At 31.6% G+C, this 16,917-nt stretch overlaps 1 protein-coding gene and 1 long non-coding RNA gene across 14 annotated transcripts in view; one reads left to right on the top strand and one right to left on the bottom strand.

The window, feature by feature from the left end:
- Positions 1–16,917, bottom strand: part of LOC127731700 (uncharacterized) — a 220,832-nt gene that overhangs the window by 2,877 nt on the left and 201,038 nt on the right. The window lies entirely within an intron of this gene.
- Positions 11,165–16,297, top strand: LOC127731707 (uncharacterized). The gene is made up of 3 exons (XR_007995701.1): positions 11,165–11,670; positions 13,028–13,116; positions 15,812–16,297. It is a non-coding gene; the product is annotated as an uncharacterized LOC127731707 (long non-coding RNA).

Raw genomic sequence — 16,917 nt, 5'->3', positions numbered from 1 at the left:
TAAAAATCAACACTTTAGAATTAAACTTTCTTACATGCTTTTAGTCAACTTAAAACAGTTGTTCTCCTAAAACATTGATCATAATAATGCGGCCAAGTATGACCCCTGTCAAACTTTATTTTGTTCGATGGAGTTTGAACCATATTTTTTTATAAAATCCTTATTTCATGAAAAGGGAAAATGACGATGACCTGATGATGCAAAAAAGGGACTAACAGTTCATCAGGTGTTATGCCTTCCTAGTAATTTAAATGAGCACTAGTTGAATTGCGTGTGATCAGTGCGTTTGATTGTAATTTTGTTTTCACCGGGACGTCTGTTTTCGCATAGTGTACACATTTATTAGAAATGCATCGGGTTTTTTTTGGTTAAAATTTCATTAAAGATGATGTGTTTTGAAAAAAAATATATATACAATGTAAGAACACAGATCAATAAAACAAAATGAAAATTATTGTTATATATTCTCTTTGTGTAGCTTTTGGTGAACGAGTTCTTGCCAAGTCTTAGTTCATAATATAAATGATCAATTTAAAAATACCTGTATTTAATCCTCCGATCACTCCACCTAATCCACTCAATCCACCTAATGCACCTAATCCACCATTGTTTATCAGAAGTCCACTACCACTTACAATTCCGACAGACCCACCAATAACCCCACCGCCTCCAATAAGTGCTCCACCATTGACAACTCCACTACTACCAAGTCCTCCTAACAATGGACCTACTTTGCCATACGCCGAAATGGATCCGACAAGTGATACTAAAAGTATAGTCAACATTGACATGGTTGTACTTGATATGTAGAATATGTGAAGCAATAACGGAATTAAATGTCCTTTTATACTACTTTTATCGTAGGCACGTAATACATTGCATTCAAAAACTAGTGGTTTGATATATTATGAAAAAGGAGAGTTTTTAAATTGTGGTTAAAAAGTGTTTAGTTCAGACATATGTTAATTAAGCAGGGTATTTGTTTGTAGACACAGTCCGATACAGAGCATGCAACTATCGCCAAAGTTACAGATGACTATAATAGGTCAAATAATAAAAAAAATTGTTATGCTGATGTAATCTATTTTAAACGGAGATAAGTTCAAACCTGCCATTTTTCACTCCTGCATCATGTTATATTTGTTTAAAGAAAGAAGAACTGTTTTTGTTATTATAAAGTATATAACTGTAAACCAACAAATTGATACAGAAATAGCATATCGTTTAGATTTTTATATGGGATCTTATTTAGAAGAATGAAGAAATTAAAGCGCAGAAAATACATCGTCTTGACTAAAAAGCAAATATTATACAATAAACCAGTGTTGTATACTGTAAAGGATATATGAATTACTAAGGAATTAATTATAAAATGCCAATTCTGCCATTTACCAATTCCATACATAATAAAACAAAAATGACCCTAAAAACTGATTTTATGCTAATGCAAAATATTTGTCCGATCAAATTACAACGAGTGCTCTACAATTAAATGAACAAGAATTCGGCATTCCTAAAGTGATGCATGGCACTTGATTGTCCATCGTTTGGTATTGATCTGATCTCTGAAATTTCGTTTTTATTAAACACAATGTTGGACTAGAGCGCTTTATAATTTTACAGAAGTTGAGATATAAGTATATCAGTCAATATTCTACTCTATATGTCCCCCATCCGTTATTTATGCATTACTTTAACAAGTCATAAATTATTACGAATGGTGCAATTGATATAATAGGAAATAGATAAGCCACCTAGATTGTTTATACTATATCCACGTTAAATCTGTAGATGGTTTAGAATTCTTGTGATTATAAGCTAAGTGCGGTATCTTTATTCATTGCACTATACATTTAGAATAAGAACACGTTGACATATTATGTTTCGGCTATCATAGAAAATTTGAAGCAAAATACTCAGGAGAAATAATCAAACTGTCAAAAAAAAGCAAGAACATATCTAATAGTAGATACATTAGTTTTTACTGTTTCTGTTTTTTGTTTTTGACTACATCAGCAAACTGTGCGTTGCCATGATACATATTCGTGATAACGATACGTTCTGTACTACAGTGTACAAAAACATTCTCATTTAATGTCTAAGGTTAGTAAGAGTTAATCATATTTATAATACATTGTCATCATATATCAATCTCGAAGTAAACGTTTAGGATTGTATGTCAACCCACGACAGCGTTAGCTTATGAAAGGTAAAATTTAGAAACGCAGAACAATCACTGACTACTATTTTAGGGCCATTTTTGTCAAAAATCTATTTTCCTCAGTACTTTTCATACTGAGTTTTCCAAAGTTTTGCTTTAAGTGTTCTTGATGAAGGTCACTTAAGAAAAACGCTTCAAATGCATACCATTTTTAAACTGATACTTTCATTTTTGATGAGTTTATACATTATACTTGACATTTTCAAAATAAAAACCCTTAACATATTAGGTTCTCCGCCATTATGAGAGTGGGGTGTTGAAATTTCATTGTTAATGTTAAAAAAGTGTACAACTTTTCTACGTTCTCATATAAGAAAATTTTAAAGAAACTAATGTTCCAACTTCCTCAGGCAAATTTGACATAAGATAGACATAATTATAGTTTTTGTAAATTGTTTTGTTATAAACTATGACTTTAGTTTCATATTTTTCCGCACAGCCCTATATTTTGACCTTTGAAAAAATAGTGCATCTAAATGTTACATTCTAGGATATATTTTTGTTACGAAACTTCAAACTGCATTGTAAAAGTGGCACAGTTTAAGCCGTAAACAGATTTCCTATGGGAAATTGCACTGTCTTTATTTACAGAAGTGCAATATAAAAATAACTAAAATGTACATAGATATACTATGTACTTTTATACATTGTGACTTGGATGGAGAGTTGTCTCATTGGCACCTATACCACATCGTCTTATCTATATAGATATATTAAGAGGTATAAACAGCTTACCGAGTCAGCAGGTCAATTTGTTAACTAGATTAGACAACTAAGATCTGTACACAACTTCAGGTATTATAATAACTCTTAAAATTTAAAACCGAAAGATAGTCAACACCTTCTTCGTGTTCTTAATCAAAATAAAATACCCAAGACACAAAAAAAAAACTGAGTTTGCTATAAGGATTGACTGGAAATTGGTTTGGCGTATTTTAAGAAATCTTGGTATAAAAAAAAATTTGAATTCTATTGTAAGTCCACTCGTAACATTATTTACAACGAATCTAGATAACATCAATTGAGCATTGTTTGGTTCAAGGTAACTGCCATTTTTGCAAAAATCGTCTTTTTTTATAACTGTAAAAAGATATACCCATTAATATTATAATTTCAAAACAACATTCACGAAAGTACACTTGACACATAAATTAATTCTACTAAACAGAACTATGATCCTCCTTTTTTAATGGCAGGCCTCATGTCTTTTTAATGTTTGTGTATAATGTATTATTTATTTTCTTTTTCTTTTTCTTCAAACAATCATCTAGCATGAAGGTATAGTAATATGTTCAAAAACTGTAATTTTTGTTCTGTATGTTTTTTGTGAGGGCCTCAAGGTTAATTGGTGAATGCTAATTGAGTCACCCTCTGTAAATAAAGTCATTATGATTGTTATTATTATAAAGGAAATTCTATTTAGCAATAACCAAATATGCATAGCCAAATGGACAAATTGGAAAATTCGAAATCTAATAAAGATTGCAAACGTATCGATGCACTCCACACTTGATGTTAACAGATGGAAACCTGCGACACATATAAAAACGATCAAAATAACGAAAATATGAAATATCTCATTTTTTCAACATTATGGCAACAAAAGTTACGCAGACACAGAAAGCGAATGATTTAAAAAATCGTAATTGTTAATTGCGAAAACCAATTCCATAGTTATTAGTTTTTCTACAATTTTATAGATATAATAAGATGTGATATGAGTGCCAATGAGACAACTCTCCATCTAAGTCACAAATTTTAAAGTAAACCATTATAGGTCAATGTACGGTCTTCAACCTGGAACCTTGGCCCACACCGAACAACAAGCTATAAAGGGCTCCAAAACTTACTAAGGTAAAACCATTCAAACGGGAAAACCAACGGTCTAATCTATATAAAAAACGAGAAACAAGAAACACTTATGAACCACATCAACAAACGACAACTACTGAACATCAGATTCCTGACTTAGGACAGGGGCACACAATTGCAACACAATTGCAGCGGGTTTAAACGTTTTAAATGTTTTATAGGTACAGTTTCCTAACATAGATGTTACCTATTAAAAAATGGCATCAGTAGATTTCTTAAACTAGAGTAAGGAATGGAATAGTTTACCGATATCTAATCATCGGATAGATTTTACATTGCAGTTGGTAAAAATTTCGTGCATGTAATGTTTGCCACTGGGCGTAAGTAATCTTTAAATAAATTTATTTATATATCCGATCGTGTTAAACATATCAAGTAATGCAACATGGAGGTTAAAGTATAAGTATTTTTACTCGGGTTAATGAGGAAGTAAACCGTTTAAGAAAAGTTCCATCAATTGATCGTTGGTTACGTTAGGACTTGTTCTGTAAACTTTTTCGACAATGTGTTTCATGGAACTTTGTAAATATCAAGCTGTCTTTCTAGATTGTTGGTGCGATCCGATACATTTCCAGGAAGGTAAACTCTTTGTGCGACTTTAAACGTTCAAATTCTCTAAATACGCTACGTTTGGCTGTACGTCATGCGTGTCATTTTTCGGCGAGAAGGATAAGAGAACATTTTTTGATCCACAAACTCCACACTTTAGAACCTGATGGTCTTAACGAAAAAGATGAGAAAAGATACAGGAAAGATAAAGAATAATTTAGTACACAGCATCGTCCTTTTTATCCTGTAATATTGGCCAATGGACGTTGCTAACTTCAACTACCAATTTTGTAAAAATCTTGAACTTCATCCAAATTATGTATTATTTTCAAGGCAGCTAAATTCAAGTGCAACATATACATTGAGCTGCAAAAGTTTCTTATCATCTACATCCGATTTCACCTGGATAGATGCACGCTTGATAAAGTTAGTTAGTCTAGCGAAATATTGCGTTTATTTTCATCATTTTGTAAATATTTTAAACATTCTTATATTTACATACTAAATAGTGTGTTAAAATTACATTGTTAGGCAATCTATAATTGTATTTGTGTAATTGAATTAATCTCTGTACTGATTAATCCACACTCCCATAGATTTGTATGTCATGTGCTGCTATTTATAGGCACTTATATATATATGTATATATATATATATATATATATTTCATACTATGAATATGTCAATTCTTATTAACTGATGATACAAAAGCATCAATATAGCAATTCTATTTCAAGTTCATGGAGTCTAGAAAGATCACCATTTTCTATTTCAATTTCCATCATGGATTTCAATAATACAGATGCATAGATGCAATATAATCATTTGATTATCATTATAGAAACTTTATAAATTCTACATAAATTCATGTAATACTACTTTTTTCAGTATTTGCTATCTGACATGAAAAATGTGCAGGGGATTAGTCCCCTAAACACTTGTATTCAATTGTTTACAGAGATATGACTTAGCCTATAACAAGGCAACACTTATTCACATAAAGATTAGTGATGCACATAACCAATGTACATTATAATATTCCTTTTTTAAAAGGAAAATAAGTCAGATATTTCATGTCCAACATCAAAGCAAAATTTGCATGTTGAGAGAAAAATCTTCCTGTTTTCATTTGTATAGTTCTTTAACATTCATTGGTGCTACCATTTGCAATCTAATTAATATATTATAGCTTATCATATCTAGTATCATTACTGAGATTGTAAAGCACAATTTGTCTTATCAAAATAAGCACATTTATACAATATTTTCTGCAAGTCAAAATAGGGACTTTTGAAAAGAATCTTCCTTTCTTGGCAGAATCTAAATATTTTTATAGCTGTATCTCAAACTATATTTTAGGGTAAAAAGTTGTTTACTATTACTGATACCTTGTAGACAGCAAGATCAGCATCTACAATTGTGTTCTGATTAATGAGAACAATAACTTTGAACTATTTCTTCAGAAAAGAGTAACTGTTTATCTATTCTACATGTTCTAAGGCTTTGTTTGTTATATTCATAATTAATGTTATAACAATGACCAAGATATAAGACTAAACACTCTATTGTCTTATTTCAATTATGTGAGGATATCTTTTATAAAGACATGGTAATAAATGTACATGAATGTATCATTTTACAAGTGTCAAATAATTTTATTCATAATCTGAAATCTACATTGATGAATTTCAAGGCAAAGATAAAACCATCCAATGGAAATTATTTTTATTTCCTTCCACACTATGCATATATAAGGAAGTGTTTAACGACCTTGACTGACTATACAGCCCTTGCATGGTTGGTAACACTATGCATGTTATGTCAACATCATAAAAAATATCCATGAAAAAGGGAATTTACATCCGACCAATGCATGTCAGACATATAAATTTTTCAGAAGATCCTTTGATCTTTCTTTTTTAATATTTGATATCAACTAGTATTTTTTGATATGTAGGCAACATACTTCTCACAATTTACAACATTATTATCATATTGTACTTTTTCTTTTTTAAAGGCAAAGAACTAAAGTTAACAATGAGCAATGCTCCTCTGCTTTATTTTTTGCCAAGATAAAGATATAAAATCTTCCAGGATATTGTTTGTTCATCTTAATCATAGTAAGGACATGACAGTAACTTCATGTACAGAATTATGCAACAAAAGTTTGCATTTTAAAACTGCATTGTTGCAGATTTCTTCAAACAATAATAATTGTTTTACTATTATTTTCTACAGTATGTTTCTACCTAATCAATTGTTTTTTTTTAGTGGCATGTAAAATGCTCTACAAGGGACTTGCTAATGTTCCCCCTTCGACCTATTTCTGGTCGTTTGCCGTGATATTCCACTGGCCTCTCAATATTCAGATATTAAATATCAATCACATAATATTATTTCTGTAAATGTTTCAACTGTAACACAGTTTACTTCTCACTAAAAGCTTATTTTGAAGCCTGAAATGGCTTTGTATATTACAGATACACATATTCTTAATAGTTTCAACAATATTGTAAGTTCATTTGAAACTGTTGTCACATTTATGACACACCAAGGACTTATACAAGTCTCTAGGCTCATTAATTGCTTTAGACCAATAAGCTTTTAAAAATTAGCTATTTGATCATTATTTGATATAACATATCTTTAGCAAAGGTTTTCAGATACCTTAGATTGGAAGTGGCACATAATGCCTTCCGTATTATCACTAACTTTGTCTATTTATAGTAACACACATACAGGTGTATATCGACATGTAGTCTAGCATATTCCAATGCACTACATTACAGTTTCTTATATTGGAATAAGAAATGTATTTTAATCACAACATTTGTGATAATAAAATCTCAAATATATTTGCTATATTTTTTAAAAATTGTACGTCACTACGTGGGTACATTAAAGCAAGAATATACGAGTACACCTTCGTACATTTTGCACTTACCTTGAAAATCAAGAAAGATATTCTACTCATATACTTCCGTATAGAGATTCATTCATGTTAAAATATTTACGATAATGTATCAAATTATTTAGACGAAAAAATGTCAAAATTATTAAAAAGAGAACACGTTCGGTCCACCATTGATTACGTGATAAGCACCTGTGTGTTACACACCACAGTACACGTGTATTTTTAGAACAAGGTTTAGAAAATAGAACAACGATAAAATACGTTGTATTTAACAAACTTCAATATAAAGTTCTCATGATAACTAATGCTTATAAAACATTTTGTACTGGAACAAACGTTCTTAGTTTTACAAAATCTTAAAATTCTGGACGTCGTCTCAGATTATAACGTGTAAGATACCTCGCTGCTCGAAAAATAATATGATTGGCACAGGTAATAGCCGCAGTATTTATAGCTAGGTATAGCTACGTCATACCCATAAGTCAAGGATTTTGACCTCTTTTAAATGAGATGCTTCGTTGTACATCGGGAAATGAATGCTATAGTTACATCCTCGAAGAGCCGAGGAGCGTAATTAGTAGAATGTAGTGTACTGTACTATAGTGTTTTAAAACAATATATATCAATAACAGTCTGCGGTTAGTTAGTTGTCATAATACATCAATCTAGAACATTTTTTTTACCGATTTGATGATCAGTCTACGACAGCATTAGCTTATGAAAGAATAAAATCTAAACACGAAGAACAATAATTTTTTTACCTGATTTGTGATTTTAGACAATTTTTTTATTATCTTATTTTCAGGAGTACCTGATATCTCTGTTTCAAACAAGCAAAGTTTACATAAAATTGATTTGATTTTTATTGTATTGACCTTTTTGTCATTTGTCTATTTTCCTCAGTGCTTTAAACAAGGCTTCTTTGTTAATTATTTGTATAAAACTGTTATGACCGTTTGCCAAATATTAGGTGTTTACTTCAAGAAGTTTCAAAGAAAATTGCAACTAAATTTTATGTCACGCTGACATGAACGACAGATAGTAAACCATATATGTTGCTAATGTAAGCGCATTTGACATAACAACACTGTTCAATATTCTCCAAAACTTATTCATAATATGTCCAACAACAGGAGACATATACATAACACATATAAGATGCAGCTATTCTACTACTACCATATATAAACATAGATATTTAAAATTGTGATAACATTCATTGTAAAACACATGTAAAGCAACAATTATACACAGAGGAAGGACGACACAGAGGTGTTGTATGCAAAGTTTTCAGGTCACGCGGTACGATTTCACTTTCCGTTTTGGCCAGTTCTAATTTTGAAATTTCGATTTATATTCATTTTACAACTTTAAAAATTTTCCGAGCGCTTTTCTGGATTAACCTTCAACAGGAGCGCTCAAATGAATATTTGAAAGCCGAGGATGTGTAAGAACCAAAAGAGTGAAGACCTGTTTGACCAAAAATAACCTACAAATAGCCGAATTGCCTGAGGGAGTTGAAACCTTAGTTTCTTTATATTTTTACATCAAAAGAAACGGACAGTTTTAGAAAGATTTGTTTAAATTCAAGCCAGTACCGAAGAACTGACTACTGTGCTGATGATACCATCGGTGCCTGATATTCCAACAGCAGATGTATTTTTCCTGTATTATAACTCTGTTTTAATTGAAAAAAATGACGAGACGTTCTTTCTGATAATCCGGGTTCATCAACTTTCTGCTCCGATACTGATGACGTTTCATAGAGTCTGAGTAGCAAACATGTAGCTGCAAGCTGTTGAATCACGAATTAGTAGAAAAATGTATAATCCAATAGGCATGTGAAGTTGGTATATTGCTACTCAGGTGGATGAAATTGGTCATTTCAAAATAAAAAAAAAAAAAACAACTTGTCTTGTCTGTTACAGATTATGGTACTAAGATGACCGTTTTGTCAAATTCAAGAAATTAGTCTACAAATAAGGCCGAGGAAGCCGTGTCTGGTGTTTCTTTAATTTCTAAATCTGGAGGATAAATTAAAATAACCCAACAAGATAAGTTAAAATTGTTAATGGGAAGCCATCATTACTTTATCTGATTGTGAAATTAAATGATATGGCTTCTTTTATCTTCTTGTTTTAGACTAGTGTCTGAAGGAACTCCACAAGAATGCCGACAATTTGTTGAAGAAAAAAAAATCTACCTCCATTTAACACAAATATGTTGTCAATAAGAAACTTCTGCATATTGATCATTTGTTTGTCTATGTAGCATGTTTTACCTTTTTCTTTGCTTTTAACGAAATATGCCTTATAGTTTCCATAAGCAATAAATTTCTAGCGTATGCTTACATTTTCATATTGCAAAGCATTGTTGATTATTTCTTTATATACTGCAGCTGTGCTATTTGCACAGTGAATTTTACATTGACCGTATATTTATATGTGATACACAGTCAGTGACCGTCTACCGCTTTGTTTGTGACGTTGACAGTCAGTTTCCGTAAAGTTTTATTCATAAAGTAAAGTTTACGTCTTCAACTCTATAGTAAAAATGAGGTTTTTACCCTTAATATTTCATTTAGAATAGTTATAGGAGTTGCAGTATATAAAAATAACCATACATTGTCTTGACATATACATTTTGTTTGTGCTCGGCTCATAATTGGTAGAAATGCCCGGAACAGCCTCGCTTTTTATCCGTTTCTAAGCCTCGTACAAAAAAAATGTATGTTTCGAGATAATGTATGATCATTCTTTATAATACGATTTTTCAATTTCACATGACGATTGGTAGTTTACATGATTGAAACATCTTAAGTTTTGATGGAATATATTTAAGATAAAGATAGACATTTGAAATTACCCAGAAGATCGAGTTGGTTAGAATCCACATAAAGTTAATACCACTACGCAACTAAACAGTTTCACAGTATTCCTGAAGAACCGTTTTCAATGCAGACATAATTCTTCAATCTAATGGACAATTCATTTGTAAAACATGCAGATCAGCCAACAATGCATTTTTTGAACGGAAATTGTGGTTGCTAACACATGTAGGGAACCAATACAAACACGGTAGATCATGAAAGTTTGCTTTTCAATGCAATTTTCATTGAAGCAACGAGAACTCATGATTCACCAAAACATCATTCTTGTCAAATGTTTATTTTTTTATGATGGGATTTCCTGAGTGCTCATTATTTCCCAATTCTTTTACAAGACACCTTTATTAGTACGATTTACATACAAATACAATATTTTTTGAAATTAAAAATAATCTTATCTTAAGTGCCAGTCTGTCTAAGAATCAGGCAAATTCTAAAAAAATCAAAACATGACATATTTCAAATATTCATCTCATATACAAAATATGTTACCTTTAGTTAATCCAAATAGAATTGTATAATCAAATTTTAGAAAATCAATTGCAGTATTATGTATTAGCACTTCGAAGTTCTATATGTTTTACTATTAACCTATGTAAATTCAGGCAATTTAAATTCAAAATATTTTTTATTACCAGACCCGTACAATCACAATGATTGCAAATATAAATACTAAGCAAATAGAAATTTCAGGTTTAAGACTTCGTCTGGTGGTTTTTTTTGTCTACTGGTCAAAATTCCATTCCAAAGATTCTGTTGCTTTGTTCATGAAAGAACACAATTTACAGAGTTACTTCCCCTAGCAGAACTCTTTTGATGTAAACAATACTGATGTCATGCATGTGGCAGACAATATTGAACTGTAGTTTTTCAATCTTATCTGACGATGAATGAGGGAATTTACAGTATTCTATGGATGAAAAGACAACACGGTTATTGGACAATGTAATAGAATTGTTGAACCACTTCCCTAGGATTAAATATTCAAAATTAGACAAAAATCAAGTCGGAGGGAAAATTGACTTTTTACAATATTGGGATCTTTTCCCACTTACATGAACATTCATACTTTGTTTGTCCAAAACACCAACAAACCCTAGGAATATGCATGAGATTAAGAGAAGGAATGTTGGTTGTACACAACCGTCTCACAAAGGAAGGATCAAAGCCAGGCAGAGCAGTGTCAATCCAGATGAGCAGGGCCTTTTTCTAGGTTCTAAACACAAGGTACACTATTTACATATTATTATATATTCAAAAGATAATTTTGGTCATACACCATTCTCCTCCCCCATTATATATTTTACTGTAAAATATCATGATATTGAAAATGGTTTAGGTTCAACATGAATATAAAAGGGGGGCTCATTATCAGACTCATATTTTGTTTTTCGGCAGATTTTTTTCTATTAGATAATTATAGATTGAAAAGAAGTAAACTTTTTTTTTCTCATATTTTATAAATAATGTTTAGAAAAAATGGTGATAAGGCCAAAAATATGAGTTTGTTCTAAACTGAAGGAGACCCCTGGCCCTGAAAAATGTACTATTGGAGGGTAGGAATGCCCTTTACCGTCAGACGTCAAACGGTCATTTGAATTTTACCGTGATTCGTCAAAATATCCTTATCGTGATTCGTCAGAGGTCTCAAATAATTATCGTTACTGTTATTTTTGGAAATCAGTTGATTTTTTTATCGTCTAAAAGAAAGTGTACATTTTATCGTCATGCACCAAAAATTACCGTTAACGTCATTTGTCAAGAATTTTTACCATTATTCGTCATGAAGGTACCCCCATTACGACCCTCCTATTGCCCTTCCAAAGGAAGGTTCACATGTGATTCTTAAACAAATGTTTAAGTTTCATACATCATGTACATAATGATGCATTTAGACCTAAAAAAAATAGACTTACAACTGAAAATTATTAGGTAAGATAGGTACAAAATGATTTTTTTTTTTAAAGTTTTCGACTAGTTTAAACAGGGGGAAATAATTTGACGCAATATAAATAGGGCTCGTTAAAAACTTACAGAAATGTTTATGTATAGGTAAGGTTATCAAAGGAACAACTATTTTTTCCTCAAATAGGCCTTCAACAATTACGGAACTATTTTGATGATATTACTGCTCCTTATTGGCTTAATATAAGGAATATGTTGTTTTTATCAGTGCTATTAAAAAATGACAAGAAAAACTTTCCAGTGTACGTTAGGCATTTTTAATCATAAAATATAGGGTCAGTATTTTTAGTACTTTAAACACATACATATTTTTGGTCTGCCTTAGGCCCATTACCTTATTTATAATTTTTGATCTACTAAAATGTTTTAACCCAGAGCCCTTGAAACTCTATATATAGCTAGCTTTCAGGGGTTAAAACATATTCTGCATAACTTGTTCTTGTAGGAATAATTTTCTTAGTTAATGTTATTCGCAACTTATTAGATTGGTCTGAAGTAAGTCTTTAGTAAGAGCTACAAAGGAATTTGAATTGTATAAATAAATTCATTCCTTCATTCATATTCATGTACACGTATATATATTTTTATCAGACTTAACAAATTTGAACTTTTTCTTCAGGGATTTGCTGAATTGCAGTCGTGATTTGTTAAGACACATACCTTTGATATTTGAAAGAACTGTTTACAGAAGACTATTGAATTGCACAGGTACAAATTATTTGAGTTTAGATATTTTTTATGTATACCAGTAAATTTGAGTGATAGAATGTTTACTTCAACCCATCTCCACTAGTGGGCCCATTTTTTTCGGTCAAATATTTTTTTTAAACGATTTTGTGATTTAAGAAATTATAGATGAGAATTACTTCAGCTACAAGATGTTTTTGTCATACCCATCCACAACGGGACAGCTCATTATCATAGATTTTCCCGTCAGTATGCAAATGCTGATTTACAAAATGATTTTTGCTGGTTCTGTTTTGAGCAAGTGGTTAATTCATCTTATGATATAGATATACATATATATATGTCACAACAAGAACTAGGTCAATATGACCTACATGTACATTTTCTGCTGGAGCTACTTGGGTAAAATATTGACAATGCTAAACAAGAATTATGCAGAGATCACCTACACATGTATTGTCAACAACATCAAGAGTCTTTTTACTTGTAAAAAAATCATGCATTTCTTTTCTCTACTCAAAAACATATTGGTGTTTAAAATTTTTTAATTAGGTCAGTTTAAGTGGAACTACTAATGGTAAATAAATAGTATTTGATATATAAAGTTGTATAAGCATTCAATTTGATGCATCTTATATCTATGGAGGTTATTTGGCCCTATCCCCTTACTTCGACCCTTGGTCATGGTCTAATGATTTTATCATTTTAGCAACTAGTTTACATTTTAAAGTGTGTGATTTCGTGTAGATCAGTTAACAAAGAACCACTTATGATAAGTTAGTTTTATTTGAGGGTAGGAATGCCCTGTATTGTCAGGCGTCAAACGGTCATTTAAGGCTACCATAAGCGTCAAATTGGTTAAAATTTTACCGTGATTTGTCATAATATCCGAAAGTTATTGTGATTCATCAGAGACCTCAAAAAGTTATCATCACTGTTAATTTTGGAGAAAAAGTTAACATGATTCGTCAAAATCAGTCGATTTCTTTACGGTTAAAAAGAAAGTGTACATTTTATCGTCATAGACCAAAATTACCGTTAACGCCCTTTGGCAAGAATTCTTACCCTTAATCTTAATGATGGACTGGTACCCCATTACCACCCTCTAATTTGGTATGCAGTTGTATTTAGCATTAATGGCATTTCTTATATTTCTACTGACATTTTTAGTAATGGTTCATTCACTTTGAATATTTGGCATATTTAAACATTTCAGAGTATAACTATTTGATTTCATCATTTGAATTTTTCTACCAAATTAACATATAGACTGTGTCAAGTTTATTTTTTAAACTTTTACTATATTTAGTGAAATACTTTTGATAAAGGGAAAAATGACAAGTGATTGCAAAATCACTGGTATAAAGCAAAAAAAAAAAAAAAAAACAATGTTCCACCTTGGACTTGCACATAAATTTATATATTGGTCCGCTTGTTCACATACTAGTACATGTACTAAAATTAATGGTCGTTTCCTTAGTGTTCATTTTTATACGACCGCAAAAAGCGGTCGTATATTGGTATGACGTTGGCGGCGTCGTCGTCCGAAGACACAATGGTTTTCGCACTCTAACTTTAGTTTAAATGAATGAATCTCTATGAAATCTTACCATAAGGTTCAATACCGCAAAAGGAAGGTTGGGATTGATTTTGGGAGTTATGGTACCAACAGATAAGGAATTAGGGGCCAAAAATAAGCATTTTTGTAACTTCCAGACATAACTTGTGTGTAATCTATGGATCTCTCTGACATTGTACCACAAGGTTCCATATCACAAAGGGAATGCTGGGATTGATATTGGGGGTAATTGCCTCAAAATTTTAGGAATTGGGGGCCAAAAAAGCGGCACAAAACAAGCATTTTTCTAGTTTCATGACAATAACTTGTGAGTAAGTGTATGGATCTTTATGAAATTGTACTACAAGGTTCCATATCACAAAGGGAAAGCTGGAATTGAGTTTTGGGGTAATTGCCCAAAAAGTTTAGGAATTAGGGGCCAAAAAAGGGCCAAAAATAAGCATGTTTCTAGTTTCCAGACAATAACTTGTGTTCAAGTGTATAGATCTCTCTGAAATTGTACTGCAAGGTACCATACCACAAAGGGAAGGCTGGGATTGATTTTGGGGGTAATTGCCTCAAAAGTTTAGGAATTAGGGGCCAAAAAGGGGCAAAAAACAAGCATTTTTCTAGTTTCAGGACAATATCTTGTGTGTAAGTGTATGGATCTCTCTGAAATTTTACTGCAAGGTACCATACCACAAAGGGAAGGCTGGGATTGAGTTTGGGGGTGATGAATCATAAGGGGGTTCAAAAAATTTGAGGGGGGGATTTTAAATTTGAAATTGGTTATTTCTGATTTATATATAAAAGCAAATAATAATTATATAGTTTGAATAGGTAAATTAAAAAAAATTCAAGTTCTTAGACCACATTCATTCTGTGTCAGAAACCTATGCTGTGTCAAATATTTAATCACAATCCAAATTCAGTGCTGTATCAAGCTTGAATGTTGTGTCCATACTTGCCCCAACTGTTCAGGGTTCGACCTCTGCGGTCGTATCAAGCTGCACCCAGTGGAGCATTTTATTTAAACTTCAATCATTTACATTTCATTCAACCAAAGTGATTCATTGAACTTGAAATTAACAACATGAACTGTAAATGAATTGCTATTATATTTATTTTGATTTTTACTGAAATTTCATATGATTGCAGGATTGATGATTAAAAGATTCAACTACAGTTCAATGAGGCTCAGCATATTGTGTTGCCAATATTGCGCACTTGAGTAGGAAGTTCAAAATGTTTGTAGCAAATGGACATAAGTAAATAGCGTGCCTTCAAATTGACCAACATTTCTGAAGTGAAGGATGACAACTTAGCCTCTATTTGTTGGGAAATTTTATAACCATGGTTGAACCTAAAGAACAGATATACAAAACCTGAATGACAGATAAAATAATAAGACATGATAAATATAAGAAGACTCTGAAAAGTCTGAAAACTTAAATCAGGAATTACATGTATGTGACAGAAGTTTTTAAAAACATTTGAATGTTGAGATTGGTTGAGTATCTCAATGATAAGAACTTGCATTCTGCAATCAGAATTTGGAAGAGCTTTTCCTGTAATAGCATAAATAAATCTCTAATTTGGTCAGTTACTTTTAAAAATATTATAATAAATGAATGCAATAATTTGTGCATTTTACTGTTTTCTTTTTGAAAAATGTTGCATGTTTTTATGACTTACATTTCGTCTCGCAGTGTCACAGTATGCAATACAAAGGCATTACAATCCGACGGTGGTAGGGCCAACTATTATATTTTAGAGGGTAGAACCGTAGAAGACCTGGATTCGTAATATAAATAAGAAGAGCTTGTTAGCAGATACCTTATGTTACAAAGTTTCCGTCTGTCATATGTCCCAAATCCTGGTCCTCATTTTCATGGTTCAGTGACTGCTCAAATGTTTATTTTTAGTTTTTTGGTCATGCGAATTTCTCACTTACCGGTATAATGAATAATATTAGGATAACTTTATTTGGTATATGGGTTACTTGCTACGTCTCCATGGCAGTCAGACAGGGTTCACTTGACCTCAACCTCATTTCATGGATCAGTGATCAAGGTGAAAGTTTCATTCATGAATAGGTTCATTTCTCTTATATAAGCAGTAGGTCAACTATGTGTGGTGTATGGAATGATTGTAAGGGATAGATGTCTGTCTAGATCTGGCAGGTTCCATCTGACCTTGTCCCCATTTTCATGGTTCATTAGTGACCAATGATAAGTTTTTGTATCATAAGTTTCTGCTTTTAA

The sequence above is a fragment of the Mytilus californianus genome, unplaced genomic scaffold, assembly GCF_021869535.1.
Source record: "Mytilus californianus isolate M0D057914Y unplaced genomic scaffold, xbMytCali1.0.p SCAF_20, whole genome shotgun sequence".
NCBI classification, from domain to species: domain Eukaryota; kingdom Metazoa; phylum Mollusca; class Bivalvia; order Mytilida; family Mytilidae; genus Mytilus; species Mytilus californianus.
The sequence above is the reverse complement of the archived record's forward strand: the minus strand, read 5'-3'. Positions and strand labels throughout refer to the sequence as shown.